The sequence below is a fragment of the Primulina tabacum genome, chromosome 7 (assembly GCF_025594145.1).
Source record: "Primulina tabacum isolate GXHZ01 chromosome 7, ASM2559414v2, whole genome shotgun sequence".
Taxonomy (NCBI): domain Eukaryota; kingdom Viridiplantae; phylum Streptophyta; class Magnoliopsida; order Lamiales; family Gesneriaceae; genus Primulina; species Primulina tabacum.
Window position 1 is genome coordinate 28,568,565 of NC_134556.1, and position 24,182 is coordinate 28,592,746.

The window sequence follows — 24,182 nt, forward strand, 5'->3', positions numbered from 1 at the left end:
TGATGATGAGTAAGAGAAAGAGTTGGCGCGCCTTTGCGTGTATAAAGCACGAATTATCGTTGACGAATCGAAGAACGATGACGAGAAGACGTTCGCTGAATTTTTCCTTGCAATATTCGAAACTTCCTCCTTGTTTTGATGGTGTGTACCGTGAGTTTAAGAGAGAAAGGAGTCTTGTAAAATATTGGGGTGAGGGAGGCGTGAGTTGTGATTCAGTTGTGGTGAGTTTTGTACTTTAAATACTAATTAAAGTACTAATGGTAGCTTAGACCCATTAACTAAGTTAGTTAGGCCCAATAAGCCCATTAGTTCTTTCAAAAATTATATCGTTTAATAAAATTTGTGAAATTATTAGTCGGGTTGTTAAAACGTTCGTAATTTTGATGAAAATCGTATCCCGATAAAAATTACGTCTCGGCGTATAAAATCACCTCATAACTTCTTATTTTCAAAAAAAGTAATAAAAAGCATCACTCTTATTTAAAATAATTAGAAACAATTAACTAATAAAAATATTTTCCATTTTTCAGTCCTCGATCTCCGTTCCTCGTTCGCAACTCGAATTACCATAAAAAACACATTTTAATGCAATCACGTAGAAAAGTATTGTCAACATGCACAACATCATTGATTTATGCAATAAAAACAATTAAGATACATAAGAAGTTGATAATTTGTATGCATGTGGTTTATGTGAACCTTCAAATTTTCGGGACGTCACACTAATTGCATGGAAATGTAGGAAAAATGGAAAACGACAAATTAAATGATTTTCATTGCATAAATTTAATAGGGTGTGCATGTTTAAAATGTACCTTTCTACATGAATGCATAAAACTTTGTTTTAAAGGCTATTCGAGACGCGATCGAGGAACAAAGATGAGACCATATGAGAGAAAATATTTTATTAAATAATTTTTTTAATTTTTTAATGTTTGGAGTATTTTAAATGAAATTTCTAAAATGATGTGTTTTTACACGCCTAGTCGTATTTTTTAACGGTATTCGTTTTCGACAAAAATATGAACATTTTGTGAACTCGGTTAATATTTTCACAACCTTTCCTAAACAAAATATTTTAAATATTAACTAATGAGCATATTGTACTAGGTTAATGGGTCTAAGCTTATACCATGTGTTTTAATAAAAATAAAAGGCCCTAATTCCCAAACCCTCACAACTCACGCCCCACCCCTCCATTCATACTAGGAATCTCCCTCACACACCACACGCCCACGCACCATACGAATTGGAGAAGGAAACTCACGTTTTGAAGGAATTTTCACCAATGGTCAATCTCCGGCGACGTTCCTCGCATCGCAAGCCGTATTTCAGGCATAATATAGGCAAAGGCACGGCTTAGTCTCCTTTTTATCATCTATCACACAATATTATGTGTTTGATGTATATGTCCATGAAAACTATGTTTCCTTGTATTTATTTTTGTTTTTATACCATATTATGCTTAGAACATGTGTTTTTACAATTCAAAACTCTTGTCAATGTTGCACCAAGGGGGCTGCCATGGTAGAGACGTGAAAAGGGGTCAAATTCACAATTTTTAGCGGCTTTAAGCGTGATAACCCGGAATTTCCGAAGCAAATCGTGTAAGAAATAAAAACTCGTAACTAAGCTCAAAATTTTAATCTTAACTCTAAAACTCAAATATGAACTTAAATTTCAGCTAACTTGACTCGAGGAAGTAGCTCCAAAGCTCGGAGATTAGCTCAACGGGAAGATATGCTATGAGAAATCGCGTCAATCGAAGAATCTTCATCGAAGAAGTAAACCCCCAGCTCAAAGACTCAATCTTTCAGCTCAATGAAGCTCGACCATGATTGTCCTAAAAGGACCAAAATGGAGTTAAAGGAGGAGCTAAGGGTTCGGACAAATTAATTATGCAAGAAATGACATTTAGAAAACCTAGGTGACTCTTGAGAAATGGATAATCTTTGACCACATTTACATCCAAAATTGGGCTCCAAGTTTCGGCTGAATGGGAGATTAAAACCCAACATTTTTCTATAAATACCATCTCATATCTCACAAAAATTATACTTCAAAAATCCCTCCAATTCTCTCAAGATTTTGGCCCTTCCTCTTTACAAAAATTCGGCCATCACTTGGCAAGGAGAAAGGAGGTCTGTCCCGGAGTTTCGTACTGGAGAATATTATCGACACTGTAGGAAGACTCTGTCCAAATTTTGGTCAGCATCTGGTACAAATTCAGCAAGATTCAGACGTCCGGGTTTGAGCTACTCTCGAAGCATACCTTCGCATTTCTGTAAGTGGGTTTTTGTTACGTAGTTTATTGTATTTTAAATCTTGTACAAAAATAACATGACATGCTTGTTGATGTGTTATGATTATAAAAATTTGATGAGTATATAATTTAAAATTTTGATCGATGACTGTTAAGTTTATCCTAAAATTCGATATTCTTTGATTCTGCCGAATATTGTCACTATTCGAAAAAGTTCTGTCCGATAAATCTGAGTCTGTGTTACACTGTTACAATTCGAGTCAGATATTGAACGATAATTGTAATTCTGTTGTGGCCCCGATTGGTGGGTATAAACCATGTTCTGTCTGGCCCCCATCGGTGGCTATAAAACCGTGTTCTGTCTGGTCCTCATCGGGGGATATAAAACCGTGTTCTGGCCTCACCCCTTATAGGACTAACATATTGGGGACAATTTGACCTAGAAATGAGAAGAGTAACTGTGTTTGTTTGTTCAAATTTGCTTCTGATCTGATTCTGATTTACTCTGAAACGTATGATAGTCTTTGTATAACTTGATTCGGTTCTGATAAGTCAAAATAATAAGTTTTGAAAGTTGTTAAAAAGGATGAGTTAAAATTATCTCTATAAGTATTTATTTGTGGAAATCGATCGACCCCACTTGCTGAGTGTTTTCCCAAAACGCTCACCCCTGACATCTCTTCCCAGATAAGACTGAGGAACAAATGAATAATGAAGAGCAAGGAGAATTCTGGGTTGGTGAAGGCATCGAGAAATCTAGGATTAAAAGTTGTATTTCTTTTGTATTTATTTCTCTTTCTCAACTCTGATGTAATTTTGATTATGTTGCCAATGTAAAGAAAATATTTGATTTACGAAATAGACTGGTTTTTTTGGCTTTTCGATACGAGGCTTACTGTTTTTAAGTAAATGTTAAACAATGCCAGATGTCATCGACGCTTCGGTCTCGGGGCGTGACATTTAAGTAGTATCGGAGTCGCCAAGTTCATAATCCGGTTAGGATTTTGACAGATAAAATTTGACAAAGTCAAATTTTGGCAAAAGCCTAGTGCATCCCAATCTGAGTCCAACCTTCATTTGTTCACTAAATTTTTCGAAGAAAGTATACCACTTCATTCGTTCCGCAAACTCTTAGTATTGAAATTTTCACGATAACTTTGTTGCTACTTTTGTGCCTTTCTATCCTTTGCTACGTTTCTGATATTCTACCTCGAATTATGTCAGGAAATGGCTGCTCCACATACTCGTGCTCAGGCTGCCCTTCATATGCGCCAGCTCACGATAAACAATCAAACTAGGGAGATTGCAACTTTGAAGGCGCAACTGGGTAGAAGCTAGAGAAACAAGAGCTTCGCGAGATTAGGGACATACTTGAGACAGACGTACATCGACTCACTCACCATCTGGACTTGGCTGAGAGATAACTCCTTCAGATACCTACTGATTCAGCTCGAATCGCACGTCTAGCTTCACTAAACATAGACTTGCTAGATAGAGTAGAGATAGAGCGAGGACGTGCTACTCAGGCTCGTCAGCGTTAGGAGGAGTTCAACACCAAGCAAGAACGGTACATTTCCAAGCTCCACAACACCAAGGACATACTTCAGGATCAGAATAAATACTTGTATCTGGTGATAGAAAACATGGATGAAGAAGAGGAAGCACCGATGGAGGTGGTCGGCAATGACAGGGATAGCGACGACGGAGATATGATAGACTAGACTAGATTAGTATTATGATTGCATTAAGATTATGATTGGAAAAGTGTTAAGTGTAACAACTTAATTCTAAATAAAAAATTTATTTTAAAATTATTGCCTATTTAAATATTGATGAGTATTTTATGAATAAAAATGTTTTTTTTATCTTTATAGGAAACAAAAATGGATCCTCAAAGCGTTACAACCCAACTTCAAAAACATCTCCAGGAAAAAGAAGCAGAAATTAAAATATTGAAAAATAAAAATGACAAACTTGAGAGAGATAACTATCAGTTAGATGGAAATAACGTATGCATGATGGTGGATCTTCGTGAGGCTAGAGAAGAAGATAAAAGACTGTGGGATGATGTTAGACGCTATGCTGCTAACCACCTAGAATCTGAACGTCAACACGATATCACAAAAAGAGAGTTGAACAAAGTTCATGATAGGATTCTTACGCTCCACATCCGGGATGATAGCCTTCTCAAATCACAACGTCGTCTTGAAGAACAGATCGAGGAACAGGAAATCAATAAGAACGTAAACCAGTCCATGATTCAAGAGCTGCAAGCAGAAGTGGAAACTATGACGAATCAAAACGCTCTATTGGAACAACACATTGATCAGTTACAGAACGATATGATCAATTTAGAAGATCTCGAAGGTGAGATGGAAATAGACCCCGAGGAGAATCTTGAAGAAGAAGAAGAAGCTATTGGAGACATGGGCGATGGAGAAGTCTTAGATGAATAGGATAGACAACTAAAATAAGATGCTAATGTATAAGAGTTGAATTAACTATTCTGATGTAAGAACTTTGTGATTTTTGAATTATTAATGAAAGATATATTTTGTTATCAAAGTTATACAAACAACTTAGAAAATCTTTATGCTTATAGGAAATGACAGGAATACAACCAAGGAACAACCGTAATCCCCGCGGAATTAATCAAAACGAGAACAAAAATCCACAGCCACCACCGATGGTGAACCTTAGCCTAGAGGACATGATGGCAATAGCTACCAGAGTAGCCGCCACTTTGCAAGGAATGGTGAATCCCATTGCCAATGCCATCCAGCTGCCACCAGAACCACAACCACGAGGAATCAAGTATCATTACGAATCCCTCAGAAAGAATCGAGTCCCCACTTTTGATGGAAATCCAGACCCAGAAGTCAGCCATGTCAGTCATAACTGGCTTAAGAATGTTGAATCAGAGCTGCACTTATTTGAAGTACTTGAAGGACTTAGAGTAGAGGTCGTGACCCCGTTTCTGGAAGACCGAGCACGAAAGTGGTGGGAAACAGTGTCACTATATTTGGCTGAGGTAGAGCAGATCACATGGCAAACCTTCCGGAGAGAATTTTTAAAGCAGTATTATCCAGCAGAGTTTCGTCTGGAGAAGCTAAGTGAATTCGAAAACTTTAAACAAACATCAGACATGACAGTGATGGAATACACCTCAAGGTTCAATGATCTGGGAACCTATGTTCCAACTATGATGTCCGATGAAACTCTGAAAATGCACCGGTTCAAGAAAAGGCTTAGCAGCCGGATTCAATCAGCTTTGGCGGTATTCAGGCCAAGAATTTTTGCGGATTTTTTGGGCGCAGCAATAAGCGCGAAAACTGATATCAAACGCTTCGAAGAAGAAAACAAAAACAAGAGACCTTTGACTAGTCAGTATGCTCAGAGTGGTCCCAAATTCAAAAGCCAAACTATTCAAGCGGCCCCTCAAGAGGAACCTTTAGCAGTACTGGCCATAAATAAGGAAAGTGGTGCGACACTTGTCGACAAAATCACATCGGGAAATGTTATAAGAAAACGGGCGCTTGTTTCAGATGTGGTAAGGTGGGTAATCGGATTAGAGATTGTTTAGACAACAAAGACAAAGGGGCAGGACACAACAAACAAAATGAAAATAAGACTAATGCTCGGGTGTTTGCAATAACCCAGGAAGAAGCCGATAACACCAACGAAGTGGTGGCAGGTACTGTATTATTCAATGAAATACCTACATATGCTTTGTTTGATTGTGGTGCTACGCACTCATTTGTGTCTAGAAGATTTTCTAAGAAGCTAAAACTTGAGCATGAAATTCTTAGTGAATCGTTAAGAGTCAACACCTGCAAGTAAAACAATTGAAACCCACAAGGTGTATCGAAACTGTAAAATTGGTATCAGTAAATAGATTTTTGAGGCAGAATTGATTCAACTCAATATGATTGAGTTTGAAATCATATTTGGAATGGATTGGTTAGCTAAAAACCATGCCATAATAGGCTGCCAAAAGAAAAATATTAGACTTCAGACTCTGACTAAAAAGAAAGTCACATATCACGAAAAATCCAAAGAACGAAAATCTCTGTTATCTGCCTCACAAGCCTAGAAGGCCATAAAAGGAGGCGAAGAAATTTATCTAGCAATGATCAATGAAGCCAAAGAAAAAGATGCCCCAAAGTTGGAAGATATTCCAGTTGTTCAAGAATTCCCATATGTTTTTCCTGAAGAATTACTGGGTGTAATACCCGATAGAGAAGTGGAATTTGAAATCAATTTGGTCCTGATGTAGGTGAATTTTACGTGTTTTTCATATTATCTGATAGTTCATTGTGTTGCACATATCATTTAGATTGCATGCATTTTGTGACATTTTGGCATATATTATGTTTTATTGTTGATCATGTGTCTCGTGTGTGAAAATGCAAGAAATTGTGAATAAACTGAAGAAAATGCAAAGATCTGCGAAGGCCATTCGCCCGGGAGGAAACTTATGTTCACCTGGGTGCCAGCAAGGTGTAAGAAAGAAGAATTTTGGCGAAGGTCATCCGCCCAGGCGGAAACTTATGTCCGCCCGAGCGCATCGATTAAAATTGTGGAACAAGATTTGCGAAAGTCATCCGCCCGGGTGGAAACTTATGTCCTCCCGAGCGCGCTTGTAATTTTGGAAATATTGTTGGCCGATTCTTCTCTTATTTCTGAATGGGGAAGGATATAGAAGGGGAGGAGGCACAAAAAATTGGCATTATTCAGCAGCCAAGGAGTCTAGAGAGGGAGAAATTTCTTGGAGTTGAAGATTCGAAGATTTCCGGGCATCGTTCTTCGCAGATCTCGTCTTGTCTAGTATTTCTTGTTTAGTATTCATCGTTTAAACATTGTTTCGTTTACTTTTACTATGAATTCGAGTAGCTAACATAAATATTTGTTGGGATTTAAGGGGATCCTACCCCGAAACTGATTTAGTTAATTCGTATTTTAATTCTTGATTTGTTCTTGAGTATACTACTGTTTTTATTACGATTGTTAAAGCATAGCTAACTTTAATAATACTCATATCGTGAGTGAGTTCAAGAGAATAGCTTGCGATAGGATCGAGTAGTATATTTCCTGGATTTACAATTTACATAGAAATATTAAATTGGATACATGTCGATAGTTATAGTCCTAAGAGTCGAAAACTAGGGGATTTCATAGATCGATATGCGATTCACTCTTGATAAATAATTAAATACATTTAATTACTTTACTGAGTAGAATTAGTTTGACATAGCTTGAGAAGGCGTGTTCAATTGAATAGGAAATCATGTCGGAAGCCTAAATCACTATCGAACGAATTAATTAATTAACGAGGGGTAGGTGAACTGAAATTCCCAACAAATACATTTCTCATTGAATTTTAATTAACAATTCTAGATATTATATCTCATTATTTAATTCCTGAATCTTTTTATTTGCATGTTTATTTGATTTTAGTAGTCATAAACAATCATTCAAATTTCGTTGCTAAAGATTTGATAACTGGAAATAATAATTGTCAAATACAGTCTCTCTAATGGAACGATACTCGTACTCTCATAAATTATACTATTACTTGACCTCGTGCACTTGCGATTAATTTTCGAGCATACAAAATCATATTTTTCTTAAGGATTCCACTGTGCAAGTTTTGCTCGATCAAGTTTTTGGCGCCGTTGCCGGGGACTGTTAATTCACAATTTTATTTTTAGTTATTTTATTTAGAATTTTTTTATTTTTCTTGAGCTAACACTCCATATTCTATTCCAGATATCTTTTCCAGTGCATGCCAAAATCACTTGACGTGGAGCTTGAGCAGTTTAATCCGGAAATTGAAAGAACTTTCCGCAGAAGAAGACAGGAGCAGAGACTGAAGGAACTGATGGAGAGGCACGAGCACGAGCATGAGGAGGAACACCATAAAAGCAGACATGTTGAGATGCCACGCCGCATACCGATGATTGAGTATGCCCAGCCTTCTTTGGATGGTGCACGCCCCAGCATTGTGAGGCGTATTTTGCGGGCAAACCACTTCGAAATCAAGACAGCCATAATTCAGATGATTCAGAATACAGTCCAGTTTGGAGGATCTGCAATAGATGACCCAAACACGCACTTCGCAGATTTCCTTGAAATTTGCGATACTTTTAAATTTAATGGAGTTTCTGATGACGCTGTTAGGTGTTGCGACTTTGATTGTTGCACTCCAAGAGCAGGTTGTCCACAAGTAGTATAATTCGGTGAGTCTGAATATCGTATCCACAGGGAAGCTAAGGTAATTACAAGTCCACTACAATGTTTTTTTGTTTTTGTTTTTTTTATTTTTCTTTTAATAGTTTGAATCTTTAATTGGTAATTTTTAATTGTTCAAATTTAAATTTAAGTAGTTGAGATTAAAGGATCTACTCTTGGTATTTTAATAAAGTTAATATTAATGAACATTATTGAAATCCACTTAATAAAATAGTTCCAATATATATTAAATAATCATATTTTTATTAAGTTATATATTATTATCTTATAAGTATATAATATATACCAAAACTTGTAAATGTTGTCAAGTATTTATTGTGCTATATATAAATTTGTAAACACTAAATCAATGTTCCCACTTTAAATGGTTGGTAAAACTAAACAAACATTTAAATGGTACCAAGAAATTAATATTATGATATATTCATATATAATAAATCAAGGCATCCACTTTAAATGGTTGGTAACACCAAACTAACATTTAAATGGTTGAAGAAATTAATATTATGATATAATCATATAATAAATCAAGGCATCCACTTTAAAGGTTGGTAATACAAAACTAACATTTAAATGGATCCAAGAATTTAGTGTAACATATAACAACAATAAATCAAAAGTCCCACTTATAAGTAGGGTATAATAATACTTAAAGAAATAAATATAACATAAACAATAAATAATGATTAAATAATATAAAACATAGATTCTTACCTTTTAATAATCTTATTATCATGCCAAGAGTTTCAGCTTTTCATCTCAACTTTGGGAAGTTAGCTACTCATTATTCAAAGTGTAAAACTTTGAATATGAATTTAACATGCTAATTATATTTAAATGAAGAAATAAAGGGAAAACAAAGAGAGAAATATTATGAACTCGAAGGTTTGTTCATAAAATGAGGGATATCTCAATACATTACAATGCACCCTTATTTATAGCCAAATTTGGGGAGACAACCACAAATAAAATATCATTTTTTACACATAAGTCTTCATTGATAATCCAAGAAATTAATATTTTAATACACATCACTTTTGAAAATCTTCTCATCCGAATTTTCTTTTCTACATAAAAACAAACATGTAGATATCTGAGCTGTTTGAATTGTGGTATTTTTTTTAACCATTTGACCAAGTTATTTGAGAGATATGGTCAAAATACTAGAGCATGGTAAAACTGCCATTTCTTTGGTAACTTTAATTGTTGCTTAATTTGATCCCATTTATGAGAAGATTTTTATCTCATGCTTGCCACCAATATTGTAGATATTAACATCAACTTTCTACAAGTCCAAGAATCATCATAATCTCATTTGCAACGTCAAGTTTATTTTTGTTTTATCGAACCTGTAAAAAATAGTAAAAACTTATAATTACACAACAACTTATATTTTATACAATTTATTATAAAATATATAATATTTAAACATTTAATAAAACAAAAACTATATATTTATATTATAAAACATTTAGTTAATATACAATTTTTTATCTTTATCACACTCCCCAACCAGCTTATTGCTAGTCCCTAGCAATTTAAGCGTTAATAGCAACACAAAACATATTGATTAATTTAAATAGAAATGTAATCAGAACTATCCAAGTGTTTAAATTAAATTTGAAAACTGTCAAAGTTATATCAAGATCATTATAATTATAATTTATGAAATAATCTGAACTGATCAATTCAAAGCTTATTTTCAGGTAGTTAAATGTACATGGCCTTCAGAAATTCCTAGTAAGAGTCTCAACTCCATATTCTCACAGGTTAATAAGTGTTTCAATTTATGGGAATGATTTCTCTCATGAAGTTGGAATACAGATAAATGCTCAGGAAAATGGTTTACAGAATGCAGACAGACAAACGAGCCAAACTAATCAAAAGATAGGAAATCCATTGATTTAAAATCCAGTTGTTCTTATTATATATTTTTTTCCTGATTTTTTTTACATCATGGAATCAGATTAAGTTTATGCTTCTTGACCACATATTTATTTAACTTGTACAATGTATTTCTCTATTTTTTTCTTTATTTTTTCTCTTTTTTATTTGTATTTTTATGAGAGATAAATGGGTCGCAGCATGTAACTTAAAAATTACATAGATCTTCAACATCTTTCTTTTTTTCTTTTTTTTTTTCCAGGAAATATCAATTTTTTTTTCAAAATAAGAACACAAAATCTAAACAATAGATAGCCTCTCTGATGATCGATAAAGGCTCGCAAGCTGTTTTCTCAATCCTCTCCACTCACTCACAAAATATGTGTGAGTTTAAAAATTTTAGGCACCCTTATCAGGTATATCTTGGGCCATATACTTTAATAACTGATTTTATCACAATGGTTAATCATTCAAAAAGATTTCATAAATCATATTTTTATAGTGATCAAAATATTAAAATTGACTTTTTTTTTCAAATAAAAATTTAAACATCCTTAGATAGATTATTACAATTTATAATCTAAACCTTTCAAACATGTAATGTATGATATTTTTGCAAAAATTGCTAAGATACAAACAATAAACATTTTATAATTTTAAAATAAATTTTTTTTTAAAATTTTTTTTAAAAAAAAATTTAAGTTTGTTCTCCCCCCAATCAGAATATGACATTGTCCCTAATGTCAAAATAACTATTAATAAAGAGTACATAATGAAAAAGATATCACCTGGAATTTTATTGAAGATAACAAACTGAAACAAACGCAAACCAATCCACGATTTTTGAATCAATGATCCAACTTTCTTTTCTTACTGCTTGATTGCGACCAATTGATATTTTTTATCATCGGATCAGGCTTATGAACAAAAGCTTCCAAATCATCAATTAATTGGTCGGCAGTCGAAGCACGGATGAGCATCCGTCGTGAATTTTATGAAATAAAATTCTGTTCTACAGCTTTATCAAGAAATGTCAACAAACTGTCATAATAATTATAGATATTCAACAAGCCCACAGATTTATATGGATATTAAGTTGTGCCCAAAAAACAGTGTGAAAAATTTCTTCTAATGTACCAAAACCACCTGGTAGTGCGATAAAAGCATCAAAATTTTCAATCATTTTGGTGATTCTTTCATACATAGAAGAAACTTTTAATTCCTCCCTAATCGTAACACCTGTAATATTTCTTTCAGCTAAAGCTGTAGGAATAATACCTAAAACCTGACTACCTCCAAGATGAGCAGATGTTGAAACAGATCTCATTAACCCAATATTACCTCCCCCATATACCAATTGAATTTTTCTCTCAGCCAATATCTTTCCAAGTTTAAACGCTTCTTCTACAAATACTTCATTTTTTCCAGAACTCGACCCACAAAATACACAAATATTTTTCAATGTTTGTGCAGAGGATCCAACCATGTTTTTAATTTCTTTTTGGTCTGCGAAAATAGAGAGAAAGATGAGAGATTTTATAGGGGTAATATGTTATCATGACAAAACTATGGGTCATAGCTGTAAGTAGAATAAACAGTAAAAATAATAATGACACACATGCATATAAACAGTAGTGTGATTGTGGCTCACAATTTTCCTCTGGTTTTACGTCCAGAAACGGCTTCAACGCCTTCTATGAGTCGAGGATATGGTTCCCATCCAATTTTCTTATAAATTGGCAAACAGGGTCTTTTTTAGTCGGATTCTGATCGAGCAAAGCTTGCATAGTGAATAATCCCAAAATTTATTTTATAAATGAAAGCTCGATTTAAATATCGCAAGTGCACGATAGTCAAGTTATAATAAACGTAAGTGAATACGAGTATCGTTCCACAAGGACTGCGTTACACTATTTTTATTTTCAAGTAAAATTTCTTTAGCAACGATAAAATGAGTTGATGATTAAACTAATGTAAATTAAACAACTAAAATAATTAAAATGCAAAGAAAACGTACTCAAGACCGCAATGATTAATTTGGATTAAATCAAATGAGAAATGAATTTGTTGGGAATTAGCAGTTCACCTACCACTCGTGTTTAAATAATCACACTCGACTTTTACTCGTGCGTTCGACGGAATTCCCTAGACTAATTAATATACTATGTCGAGCTATATTAATACTAATAAAAAACATGCAGTACTCAAGTGTCCTCAAATATTTAACAGTTCAAGATTGCATTACATTCTATGGAATCCACTAGCTTTCATTCGGGTGAACTATCACTATCGACACGTACCCAATTCCGTATATCTACTAAAATTGTAAATCCGTGGTTTATACTATTTGATCATATTGTTAACTATTCTATCGAACTCATCAACAACATGAAATAATCAAAGGAAGTTAGCTAGGCTTCGATTGAAACAAGAAATAACAATAGCATAAACAAATCACTAATAAAAACGTCGAGAAATAATGTTAAACACCGAGTACGGGGTAGGATCCCCTCAAATCCCAACAAATCTAGAGTTTAGCTACTGAAATTCATGATAAAAACCAACAATCAATGTAAGAAATAAAATACTGAATAATGAAAATACTAAAGATGACGATGGATGACGGCCACGACGCGTGGAAATTTCGAGGTCTTCGAAATCTCCTTTGCTCCTAGCCTCCTCTCGAAGAAAAATGATGAAAAGTCTGATAAAGTGTGTCCAAAAAACGGCTGATCTCGTGTGTTAAGTCTTGGTGTAGGATAGAGTCCCTCAAAATTTGGAAACAAATCTTTCTCAATCTTGCTTCTCGCTAGGGCGGTATATTTTGACCGCCCCAGCGAGAGGTCCTCGAATAAGCTTCCTCGAGCATGTCCCTGGTTTCGCTGGGGCGGTCAAACTTGCGCAAAATAATCCTCGGCCAGACCACAATGCTCGCTGGGGCGGTCACTTTTGACCGCCCTAGCGAGACCTCTTCGATATTATGCCAAAGTTTCTCCCACTTTTTGGTTCAATTCCTACAAAATAACCATAGAATACACGAGATTAGTCAAATGCTCAATAATGCTAAAAAAAATGCAAAATTCAACTAAAACAAACTAATACGATGCATGAACGCGACTCAAAACCAACACTAAAAACACGTAAAAACGAGTCCTATCAACCCCTTCATACTAACCTTTTGCTCGCCCTCGAGCAAAATAGGTTAAAGCACGAGATTCTAAACAAACACAACAAACACAAAATACTCAAACAAGAAATAACCAACACAAGTAAATGTCAATGGTGAGTTAACACTTTTATGCTCATGCCTCAGTGAACTTTCCCCCATACAAATCATAATCAAGTCAAATCACAAACGAATACTCATTCTCATCTACACATAAATCTCGACACTAATTTGAACGTGTGTGTGTGTCATGATGGGTCTAGTCATTCGTGCTTCAAATAGATCAATCATCCGATCATGCGAGTCACTCAATTAGCACTTCAATACAAGTCTCACTAGCATGCACCCCCGTGTCCATTTATCACTAACCATAATTTGAACTTTATTCGATTCTTAAGTGCAGAGAAGGGTGTCGAAAAGCAGGAAAATAAGCTCAAGTGGCTAACAGTCGGGAGTACACCGATCATTTTCATTGTGCAATCGTCAAGACTTTTCGTCTGACTTTCCTCGTCTCCTTACATCTCCACCTTTTAGCCCAGGAATAGAATTTCATTCCTTTTATTTCGGCTCCCCCTCACCTTACATCTCCACCAATAGCATAAACAAATCACTAATAAAAACGTCGAGAAATAATGTTAAACACCGAGTACGGGGTAGGATTCCCTCAAATCCCAACAAATCTAGAGTTTAGCTACTGAAATTCATGATAAAAACCAACAATCAATGTAAGAAATAAAATACTGAATAATGAAAATACTAAAGATGACGATGGATGACGGCCACGACGCGTGGAAATTTCGAGGTCTTCGAAATCTCCTTTGCTCCTAGCCTCCTCTCCAAGAAAAATAATGAAAAGTCTGATAAAGTGTGTCCAAAAAACGGCTGATCTCGTGTGTTAGGTCTTGGTGTAAGATAGAGTCCCTCAAAATTTGGAAACAAATCTTTCTCAATCTCGCTTCTCACTAGGGCGGTATATTTTGACCGCCCTAGCGAGAGGTCCTCGAATAAGCTTCCTCGAGCATGTCCCTGGTTTCGCTGGGGCGGTCACTTTTGACCGCCCTAGCGAGACACTTGCGCAAAATAATCCTCGGCCAGACCACAATGCTCGCTGGGGCGGTCACTTTTGACCGCCCTAGCGAGACCTCTTCGATATTATGCCAAAGTTTCTCCCACTTTTTGGTTCAATTCCTACAAAATAACCACAGAATACACGAGATTAGTCAAATGCTCAATAATGCTAAAAAAAATGCAAAATTCAACTAAAACAAACTAATATGATGCATGAACGCGACTCAAAACCAACACTAAAAACACGTAAAAACGAGTCCTATCAACCCCCTCATACTAACCTTTTGCTCGTCCTCGAGCAAAATAGGTTAAAGCACGAGATTCTAAACAAACACAAAATACTCAAACAAGAAATAACCAACACAAGTAAATGTCAATGGTGAGTTAACACTTTTATGCTCATGCCTCAGTGAACTTTCCCACATACAAATCAAAATCAAGTCAAATCACAAACGAATACTCATTCTCATCTACACATAAATCTCGACACTAATTTGAACGTGTGTGTGTGTCATGATGGGTCTAGTCATTCGTACTTCAAATAGATCAATCATCCGATCATGCGAGTCACTCAATTAGCACTTCAATACAAGTCTCACTAGCATGCACCCCCGTGTCCATTTATCACTAACCATAATTTGAACTTTATTCGATTCTTAAGTGCAGAGAAGGGTGTCGAAAAGCAGGAAAATAAGCTCAAGTGGCTAACAGTCGGGAGTACACCGATCATTTTCATAGTGCAATCGTCAAGACTTTTCGTCTGACTTTCCTCGTCTCCTTACATCTCCACCTTTTAGCCCAGGAATAGAATTTCATTCCTTTTATTTCGGCTCCCCCTCACCTTACATCTCCACCAATAGCATAAACAAATCACTAATAAAAACGTCGAGAAATAATGTTAAACACCGAGTACGGGGTAGGATCCCCTCAAATCCCAACAAATCTAGAGTTTAGCTACTGAAATTCATGATAAAAACCAACAATCAATGTAAGAAATAAAATACTGAATAATGAAAATACTAAAGATGACGATGGATGACGGCCACGACGCGTGGAAATTTCGAGGTCTTCGAAATCTCCTTTGCTCCTAGCCTCCTCTCCAAGAAAAATGATGAAAAGTCTGATAAAGTGTGTCCAAAAAACGGCTGATCTCGTGTGTTAGGTCTTGGTGTAGGATAGAGTCCCTCAAAATTTGGAAACAAATCTTTCTCAATCTCGCTTCTCGCTAGGGCGGTATATTTTGACCGCCCTAGCGAGAGGTCCTCGAATAAGCTTCCTCGAGCATGTCCCTGGTTTCGCTGGGGCGGTCACTTTTGACCGCCCTAGCGAGACACTTGCGCAAAATAATCCTCGGCCAGACCACAATGCTCGCTGGGGCGGTCACTTTGACCGCCCTAGCGAGACCTCTTCGATATTATGCCAAAGTTTCTCCCACTTTTTGGTTCAATTCCTACAAAATAACCACAGAATACACGAGATTAGTCAAATGCTCAATAATGCTAAAAAAATGCAAAATTCAACTAAAACAAACTAATATGATGCATGAACGCGACTCAAAACCAACACTAAAAACACGTAAAAACGAGTCCTATCAATTCCAAAGACCATGACGCTTATCTTGAAATTGTTTCCATAAACGGAGAAGTTCAATATGCACATGTCCATAGAATGCGTCTCAAGAGTCAATAAGATGTTATCTAAAGACTCCTTACTCAGCCCATTCTTAATAAAATCAATTTTATTTTCTCTGTTATCAGAAACACATCCCAAAGATCTGCATCGTTTGTCACAAGTCCATCTTGCACACTTATGACAAACCCCTAACCTTTTGGCCCTTCGTTTTTTCGCATAAGTGCTTTTTCCTAATCCAGGCAAATACCGAATGAGCAATGATTGTGGAACTTCTCCTCCTAATCGGATCTTAGCTTCTATTACAAGACGAATATCTTCTTGAATTCTTTTTTGCATTAACAATCTCAATCTTTCACACCTACCTGCATAAATTTTTCTTATAACATTTTCAGAAACAGAGGGAAAATATTTACAAATTTTTGAGAGATTTTCATCCATTTTGTAAAGAAAAGAAATGATTTTTTTTTTATTTTTGTATCAGCAATTGTGGGAAACTGATTTAACCGACTATGAGAGTCACGGAGTACCGTTATCCGCCATTTAACCGGGAAAATAAAAAGATTAAGGAAACCTGAATTAAAAACAAACAAAATTAAATGCAACATAAAAATTTAAGGATCAGAAAGGGAAATAAACTCTTATTGAAAGATTTCATTTTCCAAAAATGGTTCAAGCCTTTGTCCATTCACTTTAAAAACATCACCATTTTTAGGATTTTCAATATCCACAGCTCCATAAGGATACACATGCTTTACAACATATGGGCCTGTCCATCTTGATTGTAATTTTCTTGGGAATATGTGAAGTCGAGAATTATAAAGAAAATCTTTTTTACCAATCTCAAAAGATTTTCTAAGAATTTTTTTATCATGAAATGATTTGATTTTTGCTTTATAAATCCTTGAATTCTCATACGCATCATTTCTGAGTTCATCAAGTTCATTAAGTTGCAATTTGCGCAATTTTTTGCAATCATCCATGCTTGAATTAAAAGTTTTGATCGCACAATAAGCTTTATGTTCCAATTCTACAGGCAAATGGCAATGTTTTCCGTAAACCAACCTATAGGGAGACATATTCAATGATGTTTTAAAAGTTGTTCGATATGCCCAAAGTGCATCATTAAGTCGCAGAGACCAATCTTTTCTATTTGAGTTAACAGTTTCTTCCAAAATTTTCTTTATCTCCCTATTAGCTAATTCAACTTGTCCATTTGTTTGAGGATGATAAGGAGTAGTTACTTTGTGAAGAATACCATATTTTTTCATTAATGAAGCAAATGATTTATTAACAAAGTGAGTTCCTCAATCACTTATCATGGATCGAGGAATTCCAAATCTACTAAAAATATTTTCTTTCAAAAATTTTATGACGATTTTTTGATCATTTGTTCGACATGGAATTGCCTCTTTCCATTTGGAAACATAATCAACAGCACTAAAATATACAAGTATCCAAACGACGGTGGAAAAGGTCCCATAAAATCAATTCCCCAATAGTCAAAGATTTCAATTTCAATAATAGGATTCAAAGGCATCATGTTTCTTTTTGAAATCGCACCCAATTTTTGACAATTTTCACAGATCTTGCAGATTTCGTGGGTGTCTTTAAACAAAGTGGGCCAATAAAATCCACACTGCAAGATTTTTGCAGCCGTTTTCTTTGAAGAAAAATGTCCTCCGCATGCTTCTGAATGACAAAATTTAATGACACTATTTACCTCATTGTCGGGTATGCAACGTCGAAAAATTTGATCTGGACAATACTTGAACAGATACGGATCATCCCAATAAAAGTTTTTTACCTCATTCAAAAATTTTCTTTTATCTTGGGAACTCCATTGCGGTGGCATTTTTCCTGCACAAGAAAATTTACTATGTTAGCAAACCAATGTGTAGTAGTAACTGAAAATAGATGTTCATCAGAAAAATTATCGTTAATTGGTGTCATTTCACAAGATGATCCTGTTACTAGTCTCGATAAATGATCGGCTACGACATTCTCGGTTCCTTTTTTATCTTTGATCACAATGTCAAATTCTTGGAGCAACAAAATCCATCATATCAGTCGTGGCTTTGCATCCTGTTTGGTCAACAAATATCTAATAGCAGAATGATCAGTAAACACAATAGTCGTTGATCCAATCAAATAAGAACGAAATTTATCTAATGCAAATATTACAGCAAGTAGTTCTTTTTCAGTTGTGGAGTAATTCATTTGAGCATTGTTTAAAGTTCTACTTGCATAATATATCACGTAAGGCTTACCGTTTCTTCTTTGACCCAGTAGTGCACCGACTACATAATCACTCGCATCGCACATGATTTCAAATGATAAAGACCAATCAGGAGGTTGCATGATAGGAGCTGATGTTAAATGTCAAATGATTTTATCAAAAGCATTTTGACATTCTTGAGTCCACTCAAATGCAGTGTCTTTTGTTAAGAGGTTACAAATGGGTTTAGAGATTGATCTAAAGTCCTTTATAAACCTCCTATAAAATCCAGCATGTCCCAAAAATGAGCGAATTTCTTTAATGGTTTTTGGAGGGGGTAAATTGGCAATGACATCAACTTTGACTTTATCAACTTCAATTCCATGAGATGATACGACATGTCCCAGAACAATCCCAGAAGTAATCATGTAATGACATTTTTCCCAATTTAAAATAACCTTTTTCCTCGCATCTTTTTAAAATTTTTTCCAAATTTTCAAGACAATTATCAAATGTATTTCCAAAAACAGTTAAATCATCCATAAAAACCTCCAAACAATTTTCAACCATGTCGCTAAAAATGCTTAGAATACATCTTTGAAATGTTGCTGGGGCATTGCATAATCCAAATGACATCCTTCTAAATGCAAATGTTCCAAAAGGACATGTGAATGTAGTTTTATCTTGATCTTCGAGTGCAATGGGAATTTGATAATAACCTGAATATCCATCAAGAAAACAGTAGTATGGATGACCTGCTACTCTTTCTAAAATTTGATCCAAAAATGGTAATGGAAAATGATCTTTTCTAGTGGCGTCATTTAATTTACTATAATCAATACACCTCCGCCAACTAGAGGGGACTCGACTTGTTAACAATTCACCTTTTTCATTTTTTATCACTGTGATGCCAGATTTTTTTTTAACTACTTGTGTTGGGCTTACCCACTTACTATCAGAAATAGGGTAGATAATCCCAACATCAAGTAGTTTGAGAACTTCAGTTTTCAAGACATCTTTCATGTGTGGATTTAATCTCCTTTGTGGTTGTTGAGATGTTTTTGCATTTTCTTCTAAGTGAATTTTGTGAGTGCAAATTAGTGGATTAATGCCCTTGAGATCTTTTAGTGTCCAACCAATTGAATTTTATGTCTTTTAAGCATATCAACTAATTTACCTTCTTGATCACTTGCTAGTTTGGAAGAAATTACCACCAGATATGTTTCATCTTCTCCAAGAAATGCATACTTCAATTCTTTGGCAAGGGTTTTAACTCCAATATGGGTGGTTCGTCTTTGTTATCATATTTTGAATCAAATTCTTTCTCTGATCCTGGTAACGAGTGATACCTGATAAAATCATCAAAATCAATTTCAATATTTTCTTTAACAGTTTCAATTGAACAAATATCTAATTAATCACGAGTACTCCCTTCTTGAATGTTTTCTTCAACAAGAGTTTCAATAAGATTTTCATCTTCACTTTCATCTCCTTTGTCATGTGGTTGCTTACAAAGATTAAAAACATTGAGCTCCAAGGTCATGTTACCAAATGACAACTTCATTATCCATTCCTGCAATTTATAAGAGCATTAGAAGTTGCTAAAAATGGACGACCCAGAATTACAGGAATTGCATTACAAGCTTCGATAGGTTGTGCATCTAAAACTATGAAATCGACAGGATATACAAAGTTATCAACTTGGACCAACACGTCTTCTACCATACCTCTTGGCACTTTAACAGATCTATCGGCAAGTAAAAGTGTTACCGAAGTAGATTTTAACTCGCCTAGATTGAGTTCTTGATAAACTGAAAATGGAAGTAAATTCACACTAGCTCCAAGATCAAGCAAGGCTTTTTTAATCTTTCGTTCTCCAATAATACATGAAATAGTAGGACAACCAGGGTCTTTGTATTTCAAAGTATTATTATTTTGAATGATTGCACTTACTTGTTCGGCTAAAAATGCTTTCTTTTTCACATTCAATTTTCTTTTCACAGTGCACAAGTCTTTCAAAAATTTGGCATATAATGGTACCTGTTTTATTGCATTAATAAAGGAATATTAACTTTTATTTGTTTAAAAATATCATATATATCAGAATTAAAATTTGATTTTTTTGTATTTTTCAATGCATGAGGGAATGGTGGTGACACTGTCTGTTGAACCTCCTCTTCGCAAGTTATGGGTTCCACATCCTTACCCTTTGGAGTTGATTTATCATCATCTTCACAAGGTTCAGGAATGGATTTTTCCGCAACCTTACCACTTCGAAGGGTAATAACAAATTTTACCTGGTCCATCGGTTGAGTTCCAGAAGTTCCAGTTTGTGAATGATGATCCTTGGGATTAGGCTGTGGTTGTGAAAGAAATTTACCTTTTTCATGAACATTAAGTGCAGATGCAAATTTAGCAAGAGTATCTTTCAAATCTATCATGGTTTGAGCAGTTTAAGTATTGATAGACTCTTGCTTTGCAATGAAAGAATTCAATAAATCTTCCAAATTCCTTTTAGGTGGAGGAACATAAGGTGCATAATTTTGAAAATTTTGTTGATTTTGAAAATGTGGTTGCGGAAATTGTGCAGCATTATCATTCCCCCAACTAAAATTTGGATAATTTCGCCAACCTGGAGTGTAATTTTTAGAAAATGGTTCAAAATTTGGCCTTTTGAAATTGTTCAAAACATTGACTTGTTAATGGAGACATTCTTTAAAAGAGGGCAAAGTGGGACAATCTTTTGTAGAATGATCACTTGTATCACAGATGTGACACGCAATTTCTTGAATAGCTTTTAATTGACCATTTTTTTTCAATTCAAGTGCCTCAACTTTTCTTGCCAAAGAGGTAAATCTAGCTTAGAGATCATGTTCATCTTTGAGGGTGTACATACCTCCACCAGATGTGGGAGATTGAATCTTGTTTGATGGTTCGATTGTACCTATAGTGTCCCAATTTTGAGCATTTTCATCTAATGAATCGAGATACTCAATTGCCTCATTTGGATCTTTATCTTCAAATGTTTCATTACACATAAATTCAACCATTTGTCTATCTTTAGGTGTTAAGCCTTCATAAAATTGAGAAACAACTCTCCAAATTTCAAAACCATGATATGGACAAAGATTAAGCAATTCTTTGTATCTATCCCAACACTGATAAAAATTTTCTCCTTGTTTTTGAGTGAAAGTGATGATTTGCCTTTTGAAAGAATTTGTTCTATGAGATGGAAAAAACTTTTTCAAAAATTGTTGTTGCAATTCATCCCAAGTTCGAATGGATCCCGATCTAAGATTTTGTTGCCAATTTTTAGCTTTATCTTTTAAAGAAAAAGGAAAAAGCTTAAGTCAAATTGTGTTCATGCTACAATTTAGATCATTATATGTGTTGCACACTTCTTCAAACTCTCGTAAATGCATGTATTGATTTTCAGAATCTAAGCCATGAAAATTGGGTAAAAGTTGGATAATACCAGGCTTAAAATTGAAATGAGATGCATCAAGGGGAAAAACTAGACATGAAGGTGCACTAGTACGTGTAGGATTCTTGTGATCTCTAAGTGTTCTTCGTCTATCATGATCATGTTGAGATTGAATTTCATCTTCATTTTCTTGGATGGGTTCTTCCGCCATGTTTTGTAAAAATAAAAGGTTATTTTGAATGAGTCGACCACTAAGTGTACGTGACCAAATGCTCATGCAAAAGAATAAAAACACAAAAAAACAATAAAAATTCAAATAAAAAAAATAAACTATAAACAAAATTAAATAGACTTGAAATTAAATTATACTTCCCCGGCAACGGCGCCAAAAACTTGTTGCGACTTTGATTGTCGCACTCCCAAGAGCAGGTTGTCCACAAGTAGTATAATTCGGTGAGTCCGAATATCGTATTCACATGGAAACTAAGGTAATTACAAGTCCACTACAATGTCTTTTTGTTTTTGTTTTTGTTTTATTTTTCTTTTAATATTTTGAATCTTTAATTGGTAATTTTTAATTGTTCGAATTTTAATTTAAGTAGTTGAGATTAAAGGATCCATTCTTGGTATTTTAATAAAGTTAACATTAATGAACATTATTGAAATCCACTTAATAAAATAGTTTCAATATATATTAAATAATCATATTTTTATTATGTTATATATTATTATCTTATAAGCATATATTATATACCAAAACTTGTAAATCTTGTCAATTATTTATTGTGCTATATATATATTTGTAAACGCTAAATCAAGGTTCCCACTTTAAATGGTTGGTAAAACCAAACAAACATTTAAATGGTACCAATAAATTAATATTATGATATTAATAAATAATAAATCAAGGCATCCACTTTAAATGGTTGGTAAAACCAAAAAAACATTTAAATGGTACCAAGAAATTAATATTATGATATATTCATATATAATAAATCAAGGCATCCGCTTTAAATGGTTGGTAAAACCAAACAAACATTTAAATGGTACCAATAAATTAATATTATGATATAATCATATAATAAATCAAGGCATTCACTTTAAATGGTTTGTAATACCAAACTAACATTTAAATGGTTCCAAGAATTTAGTGTAACATATAGCAACAATAAATCAAAACTCCCACTTATAAGTAGGGTATAATAATACTTAAAGAAATAAATATAACATAAACAATAAATAATGATTAAATATCCAGTAGCTTGCTGAACTTTCAAACTTAGGACCTACGTTTACAAAACGACTCACTTCGCTTACCGGATGGCTCGTTTACCACCATTTTTGCGTATTCGGTTAAGCAAATGACCAAACTACCCTTCTAACTCGAACCGACCTGAGACCTGATACGAATTTGATTGTTGCACTCCCAAAAGTAGATTGTTCACAAGTAGTATAATTCGGCGAGTCCGAATATCGTATCCACATGGAAGCTAAGGTAATTACAAGTCAACTACAATGTCTTTTTGTTTTTGTTTTTTTTCTTTTAATTATTTGAATATTTAATTGGTAATTTTTAATTTCAAATTTTAATTTAAGTAGTTGAGATTAGAGGATCCACTCTTTGGTAATTTAATAAAGTTAACATCAATGATCATTATTGAAATCCATTTAATAAAATGGTTCCAATATATTAAATAATCATATTTATAATATGTTAAATATTATTATCTTATAAGTATATAATATATACCGAAACTTATAAATTTTGTCAAGTATTTATTGTGCTATATATATTTTGTAAACACTAAATCGAGGTTCTCACTTTAAATGGTTAATAAAACCAAACAAACATTTAAATGTTAACAAGAAATTAATATTATGATATATTCATATATAATAAATCAAGGCATCCACTTTAAATGGTTGGTAATATCAAACTAACATTTAAATGGTTCCAAGAAATTAATATTATGATATAATCATATAATAAATCAAGGCATTCACTTTAAATGGTTTGTAATACCAAACTAACATTTAAATGGTTCCAAGAATTTAGTGTAACATATAGCAACAATAAATCAAAACTCCCACTTATAAGTAGGGTATAATAATACTTAAAGAAATAAATATAACATAAACAATAAATAATGATTAAATAATATAAAACATAGATTCTTACATTTTAATAACCTTATTATTATGCCAAGAGTTTCACCTTTTCATCTCAACTTTGGGAAGTTAGCTACTCATTATTCAAAGTGTAAAACTTTGAATATGA

The 24,182-nt window shown here is 34.1% G+C and overlaps 1 pseudogene; it reads right to left on the minus strand.

The window, feature by feature from the left end:
- Nucleotides 1–8,082: 8,082 nt before the first annotated feature.
- LOC142550654 (uncharacterized) lies at nt 8,083–23,243 on the minus strand (annotated as a pseudogene).
- Between the last annotated feature and the right edge of the window lie 939 nt (nt 23,244–24,182).